A 17,475-nucleotide genomic window follows, 5' to 3' on the forward strand; every position below is an offset into this window, starting at 1 on the left:
GGAATCATACACATGAGTCAAGACATAACAATATAAATTCTGAAAATCAAGAACGTTAGCCATCCGAGTGTATCTACGAATAAGAGTTTCTTTGGGATTTAAGCATACATCATTCGTTCGTTTCACATGGATCATGCCAAAAGAAGAAAATATTAACTTTACATACCTTTAGTGTTTATACGTATATGCTGTCCAATATTGTCTCAACCTATATTAAAACGTTAAGCACTATGGTTAAGCTATGAACAAGAATAAAACGTACTCTATCGTTAGTAGGTTATTTCTAAAAAAATTGAACAGCACCTCCCCTATACCGCTCACTTTTCCCACTTTCAAACCAGCCATATAATCATCAAGCAACATCAACAATCCAAAATATTGACACAAAATAAGATTTATTATTGACAATAAGCCTAGAATGTTTCCACCCGACTCATGTTACCAAAGCATTAAATTCAGAAAGCCGAGTACCTCAAATTGTATCTAAATTTTGAAAATGAAAACAGCAAAACTGGACTTTATGACCTTCGTGAAATGTTTAGATCTATGTCTTAAGTTTCCAATGCAAAAGAAATCAACTCAAAACTCATTTTCTACAAAGAGATATCATTAAAACACTAACAGCTATATATGAGGGATTTTTCAATCCAGAATCTGAACAGAATTTTTCTTATGATTCATCCTCATTTTTCGACATAATAACAGCAGATATAGACTACAACATAAACATAAGAGTTGTAGGTACGTGTATTATATTTCCAAAACATATTTAATATCTAAAATCGGAGGTCTACACAATGAGATATTCTAGAATTACTACCAGCTACACAATTCCAAAAACGGATTTGAACATTCATAATCTTCATACACCTTATTCCTCCAAATTCAAGAACAACAACTCATCAACAACATCAAAACAATATCAACCATTATTATACATCATCACTAAGATAATTCCATCCATTTAAGCTACCTAAAACAACCTTTTAACCCATAAATCTCAACAAATCACCAAACGAGTTTATAACACTATTTTCTCCGTTCTAATCTGTTAAAACTCTAACTAAACTTGTTAACATTGAAAAGAAGACTTTAATATTACCTTAAAGTTGCAGAGACCGTATTGAATATTCTCCTTATTGATTGATATCTACCTCAAATTGAAGCTAACGCGATGTACAACAATTTTCTCTTCATGAGCTTCGGATTTCGAGACTCGAATTTTGATCGGATTTGGTATTTCTCTCAAGAACTCCCTTTCTCTCTCTCTCTGGAAATTTCCAGAATTGTCTTGGTCTAAAGTATGAAAGAATAGATACAAAAAATTAGATTTAATTTCGTGGGCATTGGGCCTGACCCGAATTAGAATTGGTTGGGCCGAATCCACTATTTAGTTTGGCCTGTCAGACTTAAAATGTCTATATCTTATTACTCCGATATCGTATTTCATCCCACGACCTATGGTTGGAAAGATAATTTCATTATCTACAACTTTAATTTTGAGAGTTTTCCCAAATTCCCAAATTCTAAAGAGGTTGTGGCCTCCCGAAGTCAGCTTACCCGAAACGTGACTTTAAGAAAAACATACCTGATGGCTTCTATTTTAATTTGGCCCAAGGGTCCTTCTTGAGATATATTTTACTTCACATAAATTATTCATATAACTTGACATCTACAACAAATCATGTCCTTTTAAAATTCAAAATTAAAAGTCCTTCAATTTATAACCGTTAGCTTACGAATAATCCAAGATGCAAAAATACGGAATGTAACAAATATATTCCGTTAATAAAAGAAAAATATAATTATAATAGATTTTGAATTCAATATATTATAGGCATGTTTCAATACACGTGGTGAATATATAATTAAAATATTTTTCTTACAATAATATATTCCGCTAATAAGAGAAAAAAATTAAAAATATATATTATAATAGATTTTGAATTCAATATATTATAGGCATGTTTCAATACACGTGGTGAATATATAATTAAAATATTTTTCTTACAATAATATATTCCGCTAATAAGAGAAAAAATAAAAAAATATATTATAATAGATTTTGAATTCAATATATTATAGGCATGTTTCAATGCACGTGGTAAATATATAACTAAAATATTTATAATACAATAATATATTTTAGCACCATTAATAAGAGAAAACTAAAAAATAATTAAAATATATTTTGAAATTAATTTATGATATATATTATAGGCATCTTTCAATAAATGTGGTGAATATATAGTTAAAATATTTTTAATACAAATATATTATGAATATTATATGTGAATTTCAAACACTTCGATACCATTTAAATTAGTTTTAAATTAGAATAATTAATTATTATTTAAAAAAAGAGAAAGAAAATTAAAAAAAGAAAGAGAAAAATAGATAGAAAAAAAGGCACGCAGAAGGGAAGGGGGAGGGGCGGGAGAGGGAGAGAGAAAGAAAGAGAGATAGAGAGAGGAGGTAATGAGGTGATTTTAGTTATTAATTAAGATAAATATACTATTGATCGTAATTAAAAAAAGGCACCCTAAAAAAGGGTAATTATTAATCTAAAAAAGTTCATTTATATAAAAATTCTTAGAAAAAATTACATTAATGCACATTTTATTTTATCATAATTTTTTAAAAATTTCTACCATTTAAAAAATATTCTCTCGAATACATCCCTCTCCTCTCTGATACATCCTTCCCCTCTTGGATACATCTCTTCCCTTTCTGATAAATCCATCCCCTATGTATCCAGATGTCCTATCCCTTCTCTAAGAAATTTCTAGCCCCTCTCTAATACATCCCTCCTCTATGTATTTGGATGTTTGGTGATGTATCCGAAAGTCCAGTAATGTATCCGAAATCTATTATGTAATTTGAAAAAGAGTAGAAAAATAATATGATTAGCTCTTAGTACTATGATATTTATGTAAATTATCCTAAAATAATCTAAATCAATGAAATTTGTTGAATTAATAAACATACGGGTTGTTGGCTTGCGCAAAAATTATTTGGATTGAAATGAGCTATAAAGCGAAATAACTTAATCCTTCAATTCTTGTAAAGTTTTAATTTGTTTGTTTGTTCTTTAAAAAAAATGTACCTAATAAACTTTGTTATGACTATATATATCATATCAATAAGAAAATATTTTTACTAGACTTTTCATAAAGTCAATTTGAACTGCATATCAACTCAATTATTAATGAATTGAAATGAATTGCTATAAACTAATAAATAAGCGAGTCAATAATTAATCTAAATTTTACTAAATTGAGCTAATCACATTTTTATGATATAATTTTACTGCAGCTATTTCAATACTGGTACTTTAGAATTAATCACAATAATGAATCTTTTGTTATAAAATACATTAATTTTACTTCATTCATTAAGTACTCACTAAGGCGATTATACCACATACGTCCTGATTATTTCAGACCATATAATGATCTTTGCAATTTCATTGAGTAGATCTCCCGAGATTTCTTGCATGCTTCAGGAAATTTTAATCCTTCTACATTTTTCATTAAATTTTATTATCAAGTGAACCATAAAAATAAGTTGTAACTACATCCATTAGATATATTTCAAGATTTTTAGGTACAACTAAACTGATGAGATATTGAAAAGTTATTTCATCCATAACCGGGGAATATGTTTCTTCATAGTTGACCCCGGGACTTTGAGAGCCTTGTGCAACAAGGCGTGCCTTGTATCTTACAATTTTATTTCTCTCATTTCATCTTCGCACAAAAATCCATTTATAGCCAACTGGTTTTACACCTTCAGGGGTTTCGACTACAGGTCCAAATACCTCACGTTTAGCAAGTGAATCTAATTCTGATTTAATTGCCTCTTGTATTTCTGGCCAATCACATCTATGTCGACATTTTTCGACGGATTTAGGCTCACGACTTTCACTATCTTGTATGAGTTAATTGCAATATTATATACAAAAATATTATCAACCATAATTTTTGATCGATCTAAATTTATCTCATCACCGGTAGAACTTATTCAAAGTTTTTCATTTACTTGAGTCTCGGGTTCACTGATTTCTTCAGGAATATCATGACTACTCAAATCTTGACCTTCTTCAGGAGGTTCTTGTGTAGTATCATCTTTATTATTCCTCACACTTCTCTTTCTAGGATTTTTATCCTTTGAACCAAATGATCTACCATGCTTCAGACGTGTTTGAAATTCAGAAGCTATGATACTAGTAGATGGTCCTTTTGGACATCAATTCGGATAAGCACATTCATTGCAGGGATATCTGACTTAGTTATCTGTTTCAAATTAGTAAATGCATCTCGCATTTGATTTGCTATTGTCTCTAAATTAATTTTTGCTCTCTTCAAAGATGTCTGATATAGCTGAACCAGGCATTTTGATGATCGGTATGTTCGTGACTAGTGTCTCATACCTCCACTTCTATGACATATACTTTCTGAATTTTTCTTTGGTAAAGCTTCTGACTTTTCACTCTTCTTTTTGTACTGCTGATCATTTCTCGATGCCAGCCGAGTATCATGATTATAATTTCTTCTTCAACCACGACCATGACTGGGCCATGACCTCTTTCTCATTGGTTATAATTTATTTGATTCACTTCAGGGAGTGACAAAGAACCAACGAGGCAACTATCATAATTTTTCATTAGCAGTTCGTTGTGGCGTTCAGCAATCAGAAAGTGAAAACGTTATTCAGAATATTTTTTAAAACCCTTTTCGCGATATTGTTGCTACAAGAGCATATTTGCGGGTGGAAATATGGAGTATATTTTTGAAGTTAATCTTGCTCAGTGATTTTTTCTCCGCATAAATTTAACTGAGTTATAATTCTAAACAAGGCAGAATTATATTCAGTTATATTTTTAAAATTCATTAATATCAAATTTAGCCAATCATGACATGCTTGTGGAAGGATGACCAACTTTAAGTAGTCATATCTTTCTTGTAGATTCTTCCATAATTTAAGAGAGTCCTTTAATGTAAGGTATTGTAATTTTAATCCCTCGTTAAGATGGTGGCGGAGAAATATCATGGCTTTGACACGGTCTTGACTAGATGTCGTATTGTCATCTTTGATGGTGTCTGTCAGGCCCATCGATTCTAGATGTATTTCGGCATCTAGTGCCCATGATGAGTAACCTTTTCCAGATATGTCAAGAGCAACAAATTCAAATTTATAAATATTAGATATTTTAAGAAAATAAAATTCTTACCCTTTTTGTTATCTTCTAAAAATAATTCAAAGTGATGGATCCTTGTGCTTATAACGTGTTATAAAATAAATTAATTTAGCAAATTAAGGAGAAGAGACAATAAGAGAAAGAGAGAAAGAAGAGAATTCAGAGAAAATAAGTGCATCTCTTTTCATTTTACACTGCATTATTTATAGGCAGAAGATAATAATTGGGGGGACAACGATGAGTGGAAGGGAGGAAAAGAGGAAAGAATAAGTAAAAGGGGAAAGGGACGTCCACAAGTGGACATCCACTTTCATAACATCTTTATCTTTGTAGCTACTTTTTGTCTTGTGTTTTAGAGTACAAATTGGAGAAAATAATAATAATAATAAAGCTTCTCACTCTTTAGGACCGTCATGATGGGAGCCAAAAATAAAAATAAAATTACTCACCTCACCAACCACTTTATCTAATCAATACTCTTGATAATATTTTCTTAATACTTCTCTAATCTCCAATTTAAAACATGTTTATATGTTTTTTTTATATGTCACGATTTTCACAACTTCTTATTCCCTACCCGTTCATGGGTTTATGGATTCAGACAAAATTATCAATATCAAAGACGAGTCAATAAAATTTGTGGTCTATAGCAAAATAAAATAAAATATATTAAAAAAATTAAACTCATTTTGTAAAATCCATACAATAATGTGAGACATAAAAGAAATTTCTTGGACTTTCATCTAGGGGTAAGATCACGATATATACTGCATGTGTTAAATGCATGATACTTTGTTTAACTCTGATTGTAGACAAAAGCATGATATTGAAGGGGAAAAGGGCAAAGGGACGGGATTATTATTTATCGAGTTTCGAATGTTATAATGTCGCTTGTGATTGGATATTTCATTTAAAAAGAAAGTGTCACGATTCAAAATTGGCCATGAGTGACACCACACTTAACCTCCTAGGTGGGAGAACCAACGATACAAACCCCAACTTATAAAATATGACAATAACGCGGAAGCTCAATTTATGAGAGTAAGAAGTAATTAAACCACTAAAGTCAATTAGATACGTTTTCCCAAAATCTGAAAGTCATCACTTCAAGGACATCTAATTCTAAAATACTACGTCTGAAATATCAAACACCAGAATAAATAAATAACTTAATGTGTCTGAAAACTAAGGACATCATGCCATGCCCGAGAGAATCCAACACGAGCTAAAAGGAATAGCTCACCCTGAAACCTGATATGCTGGACACTGGTTAGAGTTGAGGTTGAGTCGAAGTCGATGGAACACTCGCTGCACTCCACAAAATAAAATAAATAAAAATACAAGTAAGGATCAATACGGAACAACATGTACTGCGTAGGTATCATCGGCCGACTCAAAATAGAAATCAATATGCATAAAGTAATAGTGGGAAATCAATCATAACACTTAACAGGTGACAACCAACAAGATTAAGATCAAATGACTGAACAATTACATAACCAATCAACAATATTAAGATCACACATAAGGACTCAGGCCTCCACATCACGCTTTTTTAGGAAATGAGTTATTAGAGATTGGGTAGTATTAAGTCAGTTTAATTTGTTTTCCTTTAATATTACCGTGCTGGAACATAACACCCAATCCAAATATATCATGCTGGAATGTGACACCCGATCCAAACATACCGTATCGGAATGTGACACCCGATCCAAATATACCGTGTCGACTCGTGACACCCGATCCAAATATAATTAATTTATCATTCTTTATTATTACATTCTACTTTATTAATAATATTTTATCAAGCCTTCTTTATTCCAGGCACCATTTTTGATAGGACAAGTTCAAGATTATGGATTTCACGGTCTTGAAATTTCAGACCAATCACAACAACACACCAACCATCCAAATCACAACAATTAAATGCATAGTAAACTTCACACATTACTCAATGACTATCAATTTCTATTAAGAGTTTATCTATGATATAGAATAAAATATAACATACCTCAATTGAAGAACGGAAGTCGAGCAAGCTAATCCACCAATGTTTTTCCTTTCTTTGATGCCTCAAAACGTTTCCAATCTATCAAATATATAATATTCATAAGTACACGAGAATGTAGACACCCATATTACTACAATCAACTTTTCAAATATCAAGCCTAGAGTTAAGTCTCAATTTTCTTAAGTATCATCTACCTAATGGATATTAATATAATACAATACACCTAATATTTAATTATCCATCTTAATACGTCAAAAATTGATTTATAATATAATAACAAGGAACGTAAATTTTAAATTATACAAAACAGTACCTAACCTAACTTTGCAGAACCTTAAACCTAATGCTAAAATATATCATCTACACCTAATCATTAGTTAATGATAGAAACTAAAACTTGGTCCCCTCAGAACACCCAAAACAAATAGAACGTTACAATAACCATGGGAAGTTTGCACTTCTAATTTCTCAACCACTTCAATTATTAATATAATCGTACTATGACTATTTATCCATATATAAATCATAGGGATTAGGAATTGGTTTTATATATATATTCCTTTACCTGAAGCCTTCGATTGTTCCTTTTCAGTGCTCGCCACCGCACAAGGAGTTCTTCTCCTTTTTCTTTTCTTTTCTAATCTTTATCTATTACAATTCATAAACCCTATTCTTTTATTTTAATAATTGGTATAAAGTATTAAATAAATTATCAGCCCACTAATTAAATTAGTTATTTAAATTTACCCCTCAACTAAATAACCATTGTTATCGAATAGCCCAAAATACCCGTTAAAATTTTTCTAGATGAGTCTTTTATTAAATAAAAAGTCTTAGTATTCAAAACGACCTAATGGGTCGTTACATAAAGACACAAAAAATTTTATTTTCTGAGGTATGAATCAAATATGATAAAATGAAGTAGTTAATTCAGAGAAATCAAGCTGGAGTAAGAAAGTAAATTGTTAAAACATAAGTAAGAAATTAGTGTATATAGTGTTGGGTGTTAGCCCTGACTTTCCTTGCATAATTGGATTTTCACAAAATCTTTATATTTGACTAATTTTTTTCTTGTATGAAAAAATTTATGGCTCTATAAATAGAGTTTCATTCTTTTTAACTCCATAGCATTCACAATGTAGTCCGAGGGCTTTGAGAATTTTGTTTAGGGGGAGAATTTGTGAGACACTAGTGATACGTTATCACTTGTGTGAACTTCTTTTTATTTTGAGTGAGCCCGTATATTTATTAATTCAACCATAATCTTTAATATTTCTTACCATTTAAAAAAATTCAATAATTCCCTCTCGGATACATCACTCCCCTCTGATACATCCATATCTTATTCTCGAATACATCTCTCTCCTCTCTGATACATCCTTCCCTTCTTGGATACATCCTCCCATCTCGAATACATTCCTCCCCTATGTATTCGGATGTCCTATCCCATCTCTGATACATCTCTATCCCCTCTCTGATACATCACTCCCCTTTCGGATACGACCTATGAATCCACATGTCTGTTGATCTATCCGGAAGTCCAGTAATGTATTCGAAATTCATAAATTTTAAAAAAAATTGTAATTTGAAAAAAAAATAGAGAAATAATGTATTTAGCTTATAACGCTATGAGTTTATGAAAATTATCCTAAAATTATCTAAGTTAATGAAATTGGCACGCCATAGCTATATCCATTTTCATGCTAAGAGAGTAGTATTTAATATCCTGAAACTAAATCCATTAAAATAATTGTACAATTTCAAATTCTTTGTCGCTTCTAAAGTTTTTATCCAATTACTTTTCCAAACTTTTCCAAATTTTCTCCCCAAATTCTATATTTATCTGAATATTTAAATTGAAATTGATAAGATATTTTTTTTACTTGAGGGGGTGGGGTCAGATTATCATACACTGCAATAGATGAATTTTTGCATAGAAAATTGAGGTTGAACACCATAATTGTATCTTATGTGCATCACCATGTATATCAGTATATATTCCATTACATATTCGTCCATGTCCTATATATCATGTGTATATGAGTATTCACGAATCTATATGATATATATTATGATACATGATATACAATGTGATAAACGCATATTGTAATGGTGTTTACAAATTTTTTATATATTTGATATACATTATTATATTATGTACGTGCATCATAATCATGGATTAACCCAAAGTCTCATATTCATAACATTCAAGGACCATAGATCATAATTTTAGGATTCATAAAATAATAATTTTCAAGAATTCAAACAAGAAATCATTAAGAAGTTATTAAAAGTTATTAAGAAATCATTAGACTTAGTTTTCAAGATAGAAATCGTTATTTTCATAATCATTCATATTTTCATCGAGGAAATCTTGTAAAAACTCATGAGGTAAAGTACTATTATGGAAATAGGATACTTTAATGGAGGGTTCTTGGGTTTCATAAAGAATCAAGAAATAATTCAAGAACGCAGAGTCTCGTTCTAACCCTAACTTATTCATACAGGATACTTTAAAAATATGAAACTGTAGTTCGTGGAAAAGAACAAAGTATTGCCACACGTGGAGATAGCCTTACATACCTTAGTGACGAATCTTGAAGAAAAACCTTGGAAGACGAACCCTAGCCTTGGTGTTTCTTGAAGTTCTTGAGCATAGTAATTTTTGAGAAGATGATATGAGGGTTTGATGATAAAAAAATAACTAATTTCTACACATTTAAGGCCATTCGGATAATTTCTCAAAAATTTTAGGATAAAAATATCCTCATAAAAATTCAAAATCGACAAAAATTGATTTTTTGATGTCGTCTGGGTGATGGACCGTCGCTTGAGTGATGGGCTGTCACTCAGGCTATCAAAAATGGCCAAAAAATGACCCTACTGGTCGTATGTGAAGCCCAAGTGTGACAGGCAGTCACAGGTCCCATCACACACTGACAACTTGCAATGTTTTCAATAAATCAGCAATAACATTTTACTCCAAACTCGGATTGACAAACGGTCGGCGATGTTGGAAGGAATTAGACTTATAGAACTTTAATTTGATGGATCATGGGTCAACTAACTCTTCACATTCTGAAAGTTATGGTCATTTGAAGTTGAACCTTATTTGATCTCATGCAAAAACTTAATCGCTAGAGAAGTTTTAAACTTGACTTGGTATTAAATGTAACTTATGACCCTAAACCACATCCGATACACTTTCAACACTTAGAAACGCACCTTAACATACATGTAAAAGTAGGATGTTTTCTAAATTAAAATATGTCAACATCGATTGGGGGTTGTATATAGATATCGATATTCCTTTTATTTTGAGATTTTTTTAATAAAAAAATATAACACATAAGTAATTTTGTATTTTAGGATGACCTAAAAACTATTTTCACTATGGCTTACTAATAAATGCTTACATTGAATATTTTTTTTTAAAAAAAAAGTGCTATTACGTCAAAATTGATTGTTGACTACACTTTTTCTTCCCCCTTTCCCTCTCTATTTCTCTTTCTTCCACTCACCTAATAAACTTTAAAATAAGACGAAGTAATCTTTGCTCAACTTTTCATCTTTCTTTTGTATACATAGTTATACATAAGATATATATATATATACCACATAATAGTTGATTATTCATCATAACAATACAAAATATCATATCAAAAAAAAAACATTTACACTAGACAAGCACTATTGTTGCACGATTGTATGTTAATATACATTTTCAGTAAGAGGATCTGAAGTAATATACATTGTACGAAGCGTCTGAGAAATAAATACACTAAAAATTGTTGATTTGGATACTTTGAGAGGTGTGACACGCTATGAGAAGCACAAATTAAAGTGAAGTCCTAAAGCTCTTCATATTATACCTTGATTTCACATGATAGCCACCCAATACACTGTTCGATCTAAACTAAAAATCATATGATATTCTGATCATACACATGAAAATAGTAATAACTGAGGAATTCAATTGAAAATCATATACGTTTTTAAATCAACTCATGAAACTTTTTTAAATACGAAGATATATGAAAAATAATAATGATTTTCAAATAAAGTTTATTTCCTTTCATGTATATCGTGTACAATTGTATAAGCATAATTCAACACAATCATCTATGAAGCCTCTATATACAAAAAAATATCAAATTGTGGGGACAACTTCCTACTAAGAAAATGATAAATAACATATTAATTACTATGGAATAAAAAAGTGCCTCAACATATATACCTTGGGAAGAGAGTCATGCTAGTCCCGTTTGCTTATCACTATACCTGTCAAATGGGCCGGTTGGCCTCCTAATCGGCCCTCTAAGACCGGTTCATTAAGGATCCGGCACGGGGGAAATCGGATCGGGTATCGGCCCAATACAAAAAAAAAATTTAGCTTATTCGATCTGTTTTTAGCCTTGGACCGATAAGATCGGCCCGATAAAAGATTAGTACCGTCATGGGTCCTACCCGTTAACGATTTTTTTTTTGAAAAAATTTTTGAGCCAGATTTCAAAAAGAGTCATTGGGCCCAACGACCAAATCTGAAAATATGTCAATTTTGTAAAAAATAATAATAATAATTAATTAATAAAAAAAACGATAAATACCTACAACATTTAATCATTTTTCCCACCAACAATCATATAATTCTCTCAATTTCTCAATTATCTCTTGAAGTGATAGCAATCTTTTATTATTTTTTGCAATTAACAACATCAAGTGGAAGTTTTCAGCTTTCAAGTGTTCAACATTTCATCAATTTTATGATTCCAGTATTATCAACCATGACTAGGGATGTGCTAAATTTTTCAATGTCAACTGTTGCATCGAAGAGCACATTTAGTCAAGGAAGGCAGCAAATCGGAGACAATCGACACTCTTTAGGGAGCAATGCCATGAATATTTTAGTTTGCTTCAGAGATTGGATTAGATTAGAGCGTAAGAATAAAGGAAGAGCAGAAGACACGGAAGAAGACAAAAAACTTGAAGAAATAATGTCAATTGGAGATCCTTCGGCACAAGCTAGTCCAAATTATGGATTTGTTGATTTTGAAAATTATGAGGCAATTCATGTTAATGTTAATACAGATTAATTGGAGAAAAAATAATTTGAAATATATAGAAATAACAATTTATTATATACAACTCATTGTAAGTTTGTAACTTGTATGTTTTGAATTTTATCAATATATTAATAAAGTCAAAAAAAATTTCCTATAAATTTTGTATGATTCAATTAAATAATTATTTTTACTTTACATAATCATCTAAGAAAATTAAATTTGTAGTCACTATAAGATTTCAATACTTGAAAAAATATTATTATAATAAATAGTATATGATGAATATATTTGTTATACATTATAAGTATACATAATATATAATGTAAGTAATAGATAGTATATTGTGAGTATATTAAATAAACATTGTATGTATATATAATATAATGTAAATATATTATTATAATACATAGTATATTGTGAGTATATTAGATATACATTGTAAGTATATATAATATATAATGTAAATAATAGATAATATATTGTGGGTATATTAGATATACATTGTAAATATATATAATATAATATAAGTATATTATTATAATAGATAGTATATTGTGAATATATTTAGTATACTTTGTAAGTATATATAATATAACATGTAAGTAATAGATAGTATATTGTGAGTATATTAGATATACATTGTAAGTATATATAATGTAAATATATCACTATAATAGATAGTATAATGTTAGTATACTTGATATACATAGTATGTATATAATAGATAGTATATTGTGAGTATATAGTGAGTACATTATTATAATAGATAATATATTGTGAGTATATTAGATATACATTCTAGGTATATATGCTATATAACATAAGTATATTATTATAATAGATAGTATATTGTTAGTCTATTAGATATATAATGTAAGTATATCACTATAATGTATATTGTGATTATATCAGATATACATTGAAAGTATATATAATGTAAGTATATAACTATAATAGATAGTATATTGTGAGTATATTAGATGTACATTGTAAGTATATATATTATAATATAAATATATACATACTAATAGATAGTATATTGTGAGTATATTAGATGTACATTATAAGTATATATATTATAATATAAATATATACATACTAATAGATAGTATATTGTGAGTGTATTATTATAATAGATAGTATATTGTGAGTAAATTAAATATACATTGTAAGTATATATAATATATAACATAAGTATATTATTATAATAGATAGTATATTGTGATTATATTAGATATACATTGTAAGTATATATAATGTAAATATATAACTATAATAGATATTATAATATTAGTATACTTGATATACATAGTACGTATGTATAGTATAATGTAAGTATATACATACTAATAGATAGTATATTGTGAGTATATTTGGTATACTTTGTAAGTATATATATAATATATAATTAATTATATCACTATAATATATAGTATAATGTTAGTATATTAGATATAGATTGTAAGTATATATATAATATATAATTAAGTATATCACTATAATAGATAGTATATTGTGAGTATATAAATTGTTATAATTACTTCTAAATTAACTAGATAACGATACACTATATTGATGATTGACTCAAATTTTTGAATACATAAACGTTGAAAAAAAACAAGCCCAATGGGCCCGACCCAACCTATTAAGCCCGGACCCAATATCCTTAATGGGTCATGGCCGGGTTTTAAAAATAATTTCACTGTTCAGACCGGACCGACCCAACCCAATAAGGGTCCGATCTGCCTTGGCTCGACACCCTGGTGACCCAAAAAAAGATGGGCCGATCTGACCCGGCCCCGCCCACTTAACACCCTTACTTATCACGTACCACACCTTATCCTGAAATATGAAAAAATAAAAGGGGGCAAAGAAGGTTGAGTACATCATCAACAATACTTAATAAGTATAATTGTCTCTCTCACTCGAAGTTAGTACAAAACTTTTTTTTTTTTTTTTTTTTTTGGGAACAGACCATACACGAGGCTCCCACCTCTCATGCGCGGCCAGGGGTTGAGCCGCTCACCCCCAAGCTGTATTATACATAAAAATAGAAAGATACACGGAGGGGGGCATAAACCTAACCTCCAATCCTATGGTGGTTCATAAGCCGATATTCCTAATAAGGTCAATCAGCTCATCCCCGATACAAGCACACAAAAAAGGGTCCTAGAAACTATGCACCTAAAGGAGAGGACTCCTCTCGATACAAAGAAACTAGAAAAACATAAATAAGGGAGACTCTCCCTTTACATAGTAAAGGAAAAATCTAAATATAAAAGGAGATAATCTTCATAAAAGCTATATATACAACAAAATTTTAGCGTAAACGAAAATCATCAAAGAACATGGCTAAAATTATAACATGGGGAATCACAAACACTACAATTGAGTGATCAATCCAAGGATGCAAAACAAAGTAGTAGATCATGGAGGCTTCTTAATCCGTTTGGTCTTCCTCCGCCTAAAGCTAGGTAGGCCGATTCTATCTAGCATGTAGTATCCTCGAATACCACGAGGTAGCTGCTAGAGGGTAGTGTAGTGGCCTGGAATGGTAAGAGTGTGACTGTGCTTGGAGAGAGCATCCGCAGTGAAGTTTGCCTCCCTGTATACATGTTTGCAAGCAAAGAAGGCAAATAATTTGGTAATATCAACAAGGTCATGAGTTACCTGGTGAAGGCTCCACGGAGGTTTCATCTGGTGACTGATCCATTTAGTGAGCAACTCCGAGTCAACTTCTAGGATAACATGATGGAAGCCCTGTTGAATGCACCATCTAAGCCCATAAGTAGCCGCCTTTAGTTCAGCTTGATTGTTGGTTCCCTCCCCTAGTGGTATGGCGTAAGCGAAGAGGAAATTACCCATGTGATCTCTTACAATGCCACCCCCCCAATAGTCCCCGGATTACCCAACGCGCTACCGTCAGTATTTAGCTTAACGAAACCGAGTTGTGGCTTAATCCATGAGACTTGGGTAATCTTCATCTCATGACTACACTTATCTATGTAGGAGATAGTGTGGATCCAGTTCGAAGGCCAATGGATATAGGGGTATGCGATTCTAAGAAGATTAGAGATGTCCTTGAAAACTGCAAATTATTAGAAAATTGATACAAGTATCACTAGATATAAAAAAACACATTAATATCAAATCACAATTTTTAACACTTGAAATAAAATATCAAGTGTAAGTTCACTTCAATTCAACCTTCTAAACTTTCAAAATAATTATACAAGTCGTTCAGAAAATGATTTAAGTAAATCATTAAATTTTATTTTAATTGAATTGAGTCATTAAAATCAATTTTGTCTTCTTAAGCCTGAGTGTATTTCAATATTTTATATTTTTAACCAAAAATACTACATCAACACTAAGACAATATTAAGATCAACTAGGTCTTCAACCTAGGAACAAGTATCATACTTTGCATGCTCAAATTGTCTCATCGTAGTATAGTATGAATCGACTTAATTAGCCATTCTATTAGAGCATAATACTAGTACCCTCACATGGGGGCACTCTGTTGTAGTTCATATTACTAGGTAGAGAGCTACACTTATATCAGAACATGTAATTTCATGTCCGAAGTCATGTTCGATGAACACAAGTAACTTTTAAATATTTAAATATTTTAAAATAGATTCATAGTCTATTTTAACCACGAGAAATCTATTTTATAAAATCATGACGTCCAATAGCCAATCCAACCCATTTAAAGAGAATTTTATATAAATCTCCTTCCCCCTCTCCCCCCCCATTGTCATTATTATTACTATATGTCGCTCATATATTATTTCTCTCTTTCTCTCTCTCGATTTTAATGACTTTCTGACCTCTCTCTTTTCAATCGCTCAACAACCTAGACCTTCTGATAATATGTAAGTGGGTGTGTTCTCTCTATTTCTCTCTCGCCTCCTTCTCTCCCACCACATTTATTCAATTTATCCGTCAAGATTCAATCACCACCGCCATCATTTGGCTTAAAAGAGTGGTACGAATCAAAAATACATTTATCTGAGAAGGACCATTTTGATAGGAACATACCCCATTCAGCAAACTTAGTGACTTTTAGCAAACTTTGACGATCTTTAACGATCTTCACAATCGTCTTATGATTTTTGTGTGTTTGATAGTTTTGTCTCTTTTCATAGCTTTAATGACTTAATGAACGATATGATGTGCTTTAGCTGCTAAAAATTATGATAAAGTTTAATATTGAAGCTTTAACTCAAATCATAACGAAATCACTATACAAAATATTACGAATAACCATATAAATGATTACAAATTTTATCATAACGAAATAACAATAATTGTATAAAATGATTACAAGCAGTTTTACAGTGCACAGTATAATACAAGCCTATTTGACTAGACAAGTCTCCGGACCTTTCTTCTTTCGCTTTATTTCTACTCTCGCTCCTATGGCTTTTCTTTTGGGTTCATTTCACGGTCGAAGCTTGGCTCTAGCCGATAGGTTAGCAACAATGTAGTTTTAGATTTTACAGTCAAAGAGATTACAAACTAGGTTTCCTACTTTCCGATACTAATTTGATGAGCTCCACTCTTGAACGTGAAGTTTTCTATTTTTCAATAATACACTGCTTCATCTGTCCCATTTTATGTGACTCCCTTTCCTTTTTAGTCTGTCCTAAAAAGAATGTCACCTTACCAATTTTACTTTAAAATTTTCTTTTACCCTTGATGAAATAATCTTCAACCACAGAAATATCTATGAATGATTTTAGACCATAAATTTCAAAAATCTTCATTTTTTTGCTTAAACACCGTGCCAAGTCAAACGATGCCGCATAATATGGAACAGAGGAGTACTATTTATGATTTGGATAAAAAGTTAGTAGGTAGTCGAGTGTTCACTAGTTTTCATTATTATTACTATCTTATTATTCAATTTTAGTGTTATATGTTGTTTTCTTTGCTTCAATTATCATATTATTTGTTATTGTTGCTATCGTTATTTTCTCTATTATTTTTAACATAGCTTCTTCAATACCATAACATTTAAGAAATAATACAACTATCACATGAAATGGTCTCCCACCCGATGTTAGGAGCTTATATTGGAGCACTAACTAAATTCAGAGCGCGCACTACAGGGCTCAATCGAAGATATCGCTCTCAACAAGATTTTTTCCACTTCAAGGACTCAAATCCAAACCACTAATTAAGCGTAAAACAGT

Source organism: Solanum dulcamara, chromosome 12 (assembly GCF_947179165.1).
Source record: "Solanum dulcamara chromosome 12, daSolDulc1.2, whole genome shotgun sequence".
Lineage (NCBI taxonomy): Eukaryota > Viridiplantae > Streptophyta > Magnoliopsida > Solanales > Solanaceae > Solanum > Solanum dulcamara.